Genomic DNA, 6,000 nt, shown 5'->3' on the forward strand with positions numbered 1-6,000 from the left:
ATCATCACTTGCAACACTTGTGGCATCATCATTAACCTTGTCAAGTGAACTTGTAGTTGATCGATCATCATCATCACTTGACCATGAGGTGGAGCAATCTTTCACAATCACCAAATTGTGATCATGCTCGACACACTCATGCACCTCCTTCTTAGGCTCATCCTCCTTCTTGAATTTGCCATCATCCCATGTGGAGGAATCACCGAAGGTTTTCTTGATGGACTCTCATATCTCACGAGCGGTCCCCTTGTAGTTTACTTGCTTCATCAAATCAAAATTTAAAGCATCCAATAGAAAACAACAAGCATGTGCATCAAATTCATAGAGGACTCTTTGAGCTTTGGTGAGAGTTCTATGATCCAAGACATGGGTGAGACTGCTAGTGACAACCCACCAAAATTTAGGTCCCTTTGCACGAAAATGATCAAGCATATGATTCTTCCAAAGTGCAAAGTTAGTGCCATCAAAAATGTGATTTTCACAAACATCTAGCCCATTAGACGCCATCCTCTCGGGTCGGTAAAGACCGCAAATGAGAGACTGGGCTCTGATACCACTTGAAGGGTCAAGATGGCGGGCTAGAGGGGGGTGAATAGTCTTTTCTAAAACTTAATTACGTTGGCTAACCGATATAAATACGGAATTAAAACAATCGGTTTAGCCAAGACTACACCCCTCTATATATGTTCACTAGCACCTTGCTAAGATACCAATTATGCAACTAAGGTGCCGGGCTAGCTAGAGCTCTCCTAAACAATTCTAAGAGCAATGTTACACAAACCAATGCCACTAGTATTTTAAGCAACAAGAGAGCTCCTACACATGCTAGTAGGCAAAAGCACGAAGCTAACTATGCTCACTAGCAATACTCAATAACAAGGCAACCAATGCCTAATTAGAGAGCGCAAATACTTAGCTACACAAACTAAGCAATGTGACTAACAAGGTTACTATAACCAAATTAGCCACGCAAGGGAGCTACTTCTATGCTACACAAGCAAGAAGGTAATTAGCAAACTATGCAAGCTATCTAATTACAATAGAAACTACACAAGCTTAATATGTATAAGAGTAATTGCAAGCTTGTGTAATGGGGATGCAAACAAACAGGAAGAACAAGGTTGACACGATGATTTTTCTCCTGAGGTTCACGTGTTTGCCAACACGCTAGTCTCCGTTGTGTCGACCGCTCACTTGGTGGTTCGGTGGCTAATTAGCATCACCCGCTAAGCCCGCACGTCGGGCGTCGCAAGAACCTACCCCTTGAGTGAGGGTAGCTCAATGACACGCTTTACTAGAGTTGCTCTTCGCGGCTCCCGCGGGGCGAGCACAATGCCCCTCACAAGCACTTCTCCGGAGCACCGCACAAGCTTCTTACGGGCTTCGACGGAGACCACCACCAAGCCGTCAAGGAGGTGGCAACCTCCAAGAGTAACAAGCACCACTGGCTTGCAACTCGATCACCTAGTGCCACTCGATGCAACCTCACGATGCAATCGCACCAGAATCGCTCACTCACACAATCGAATGATCACCATCAAGTATATGTGTGATGGAGGGCTTCCAAGCACTCACAAGCATGGACACTAAGTCCCCTTAGGTGCTCAGCACTAGCCATGGCCGAGACCCACTTCTATTTATAGCCCCATGGGCTAAACTAGCCGTTACCCCTTCACTGGGCAAAAGTCAGGCCGACCGGACGCTCCGGTCGTGTTGACCGGACGCTGGACCTCAGCGTCCGGTCGCTCGTAGAAGGCCATGTGTCCCGATTCCAATGGTCAATTGACCTGACCGGACGCAACAGCTGCAACTGACCGGACGTAGAAACCCCAGCGTCCGATCGTTTCCAGTAAGGTACCGGTCATGACCGGACGCGTCCGGTCGGACGTGATCGGACGCAGCACCAGCGTCCGGTCACTCTCTAGCTTCTCCGCTCTGCCTACGTCACCATATGTCACTCTGACCGGACGCAGGACCCCAGCGTCCGGTCACTACGTGACCAGCGTCCAGTCCACTCTGTGAGACCCGTCTTTTCTGTCTAGGGCGCCGGTGGCACCGTCGGACTGTCCACACACTCCGCCAGTGGAGTTCCTTCACCAAGTTGATCCACATCAACTCCAACTTCATCTCCTTTGTAAATGTGCCAACACCACCAAGTGTACACCACCATGTGTATGTGTGTTAGCATTTTCACAATCATTTCTCAAAGGATGTTAGCCACTCAACTTGCCACGCCACTCGATCCTAGAGACGATGCAAAGTTAGATCACTCGAGTGGCACTAGATGACCGATATGCAAACAAGTTTGCCCCTCTTGATAGTACGGCCATCTATCCTAAACCCGGTCATAAACTTCTCTACACACCTATGACCGGTGAAATGAAATACCCTAGGTTATACCTTTGCCTTGCGCATTCCATTCCATCTCCTCCAATGTTGATGCAACACATGCACCAAGACGATCAACAATGATATGATCCACTTCATATCATCACGTGATCATATTGGTTCATCGATCTTGACTTTACTTGCTCTTCACCATTACCATTGTCCATCGGCGCCAAGTCTTGCTCAAGCTTTACCGCCACACGGTCCATCACTCCAAAGCCTTTGACTTGCCCTTCACGCTTGCAACCGGTCCATCAAGCCAAGTCATGTCTTGATCTTCTCCATCTTGATCACATGACTCAATGTCATGTCTCATGTTCATTTAAGCTCCTTCATCACCACATGTGTGAGCTTTGCAACATCTCTAAGCCATTTTCACCTTCATGGCATATGTTGCTCACACACATGTACATGTGGACTAATCACCTGTGTATCTCACATAAACACAATTAGTCCACCTAAGTTGTCACTCAATTACCAAAACCAAACAAGGACCTTTCACCTGTCTGCTCCAATATGAAATCTATCTCTTTCCATAATTCATTGAAGAATGAATCAATTAGCCTTTCTAAAATATAAAATGTGTACAAATACTTGCGTTAGAAAATATCCATAGTTTTATTGAGGTCAGCACGTCCGAACATCTTGCCCAAAGAGCCTAGCACCTAGACCTCATGTTTGTTAAATCAAATAAAAATATTTTGTGAGGCATAAAAATTTGATAATAAAAAACAATATATCATTTTAAAAAATTGCTACCATGTCATGGTCCAAGTAAGCTAGCACCCTTGAACCTAAACCAGGACGCCGGGAAGTGCCACGGTTAGGGTAATTGGCTTCAATAGTTTCGTCCTTTTCTCCATCCCGCTTCATGAACGCCGGAATGCATGATTCGGTAGTTTTTCTATAAACATTTCCTTTTCAATAGATATTGGACTAATTTTGTGAAAAATAGTGAAGCAAAAAGCAGCAACATTGCTTCGAATAATTTGATCATTATATAAATTAAATCAAGCAACCAAACTTGTGGTAAAAATAAATTAAATAGTTTGGATACATTGATTATTACAAACTAAATGGAGCAACCAAATACGTCGGCAAATATTGCGAGGTCTACGTATTTTGAGTCTTTCTGACCAATGAAAACGCACAAAGTGACTCTTATTGAATTAAATTCTTGTCCATCATATATTGAAAGTGCATGTCAAAAGCGTGTAAATAATCTCAATATTATTTATTTCTCTAAATCGATGAGTAGACATTAGGGCTTCTCCATGAGATGTAACACAGTGTCATGAGCAAATTCTTCAACTTGGTGACGTTCGGCTTCATCAACAAGGACACAATTGCGTAGGCATATAAACAAAAACTTTTGGATCAGTGCTATATTAGAGAAATTAAATCAATGAATTAACCTAAAAGAACCTCACCTTGAAATGCATACGTCTAATTACAAATAGGACAAAATGCCATTTGGCTGAATTCAGTAGTGGACACTCCACCTATCATGCATGAGCAAAAAATGTAATAACTAAAACTTTAATTAGTCAATAGATATGAGGACATTGGTAATGCAGTACCTCACCTATTCAATTGTACATGGAGGGCAGCTAAAGTGCGTAATTCTGATGCCGCTTGCCGCCATTCTCATATGTGACGTAATAGGTGTGGTTCCTTGACGTGTATTATGATGCACTGGTGCCTACGATTGATTAGCATCGATCAATGATAAAGTTTCAATATACTACTATCTTTCACAACTAAACATGTATCTTTCATTCATCATCACCACATGTCTGTACAGATGCATCCGGAAGTCATCCAATATCAGACACATACACAACCATACCAATGACATCTTCAAACGCAACCAATAGGTATTGATGGAAAAGGAGCATGAACAATTAATTACATGGATTTAAATATAGGCTTATGAGATATACCTACAAAAATGGACTCATCCTAATCGTATACATCCTTGATTTCCATAAAGGTACGAGGAAACCGAGCAATCCACATAGTTCTCTATGGTGCATTAACCATAGTTTGTGGAGGTAGAATGAAATAGTAGTCAGCACATAAACAGAAAAATGTAGCACAAGATCAACATAAGTAGGCGCAAAATCAATTCTCAAGAAGTCAAAAGCTTCTTCTAGACCAAGCAAACTGTTGAACCTCATGGTTTGATCGCCGTAGGCAACCACTTCCATTTTGGTTCCCTATAAGAAAATTGTCGCCAACAGATAGATAACAATTGTCTGTAGATAGAAATTTTAGACATGGTCCAAAAAGCTAAGCTCTAAATGCACCTGCTCATCCACCAATATTATACGCAAATAGCTTTCGCCCCTATGATGTTGTACGTTGCCTTTCCAAAACACCATGTGTTTTTTTGAGATGGGATGTGAGTGTCATGGTGTTTTGGAAAGGCAATGTATGATAGCACATGGGAGAAAGCTATTTGCGCATAATATTGGTGGATGAGCAGGTGCATTCAGAGCTTATCTTTTTGGATCATGTTTAAATTTTTGCCTATAGACAATTGTTATTTATTGTTGACTATAATGTTCTTACAGTGAACCAAAATGGAAGGCGATTGCCTATGGCGATCAAACCATGATGTTCAATAGTTTGCTTGGTCGAGGAGAAGTTTATGGCTTCAAGAGAGTTGGCTTTCCACCTACTTATGTTGATCGCTTGTGCTACATTTTCTGTTTATGTGTCGACTATTATGTCATTCTATCTCCACAAATTATGGTTAATGCACCACATAGAACTATCTAGATTGCTTAGTGTTCTTGTACCTTTATGGAAATCGAGGATGTATATGACCAGGATGAGTCCATTTTTGCAAGTATATCTCATACGCCTATATTTAAAATCATGTAGTTAACTATTCATGCTCCTATTCCATCAATACCTATCGTTTGTATTTGTAGATGTCATTGGTATGGTTGTGTATGTGTGAAAGGTCCTTGTGTGGTTTTGGTAATTGAGTGACAACCTAGGTAGACTAATTGTGTTTATATGAGATACACAGGTGATTAGTCCATAGGTACATGTGTGTGAGCAACATATGCCATGAAGGTGAAAATGGCTTGGAGATGTTGCAAAGCTCACACATGTGATGATGAAGGAGCTCATTACAAACGAGACATGACATTGAGTCATGTGATCAAGGTGGAGAAGATCAAGACATGACTTGACATGACTTGGCTTGATGAACCGGTTGCAAGCGTGAAGGGCAAGTTGGAGGCTTTAAAGCGATGGACCACGTGGCGGTGAAGCTTAAGCAAGACTTGGTGCCGATGGACGAAGGCAATGGTGAAAAGCAAGTGTAGTCAAGATCAATGAACCAATATGATCATGTGATGATATGAAGTGGATCATATCATTGTTGATCATGTTGGTGCATGTGTTGCATCAACATTGGAGGAGATAGAATGGAATGCTCAAGGCAAAGGTATAACCTAGGGCATTTTATTTCACCGGTCATAGGTGTGTAGAGAAGTTTATGACTGGGTTTAGGAATAGATGGCCATACTATCAAGAGGGGCAAACTTGTTTGCATATCGGTCATCTAGTGCCACTCGAGTGATCTAACTTTGCATC

Source organism: Miscanthus floridulus, chromosome 13 (genome assembly GCF_019320115.1).
Source record: "Miscanthus floridulus cultivar M001 chromosome 13, ASM1932011v1, whole genome shotgun sequence".
Taxonomy (NCBI): Eukaryota; Viridiplantae; Streptophyta; class Magnoliopsida; order Poales; family Poaceae; genus Miscanthus; species Miscanthus floridulus.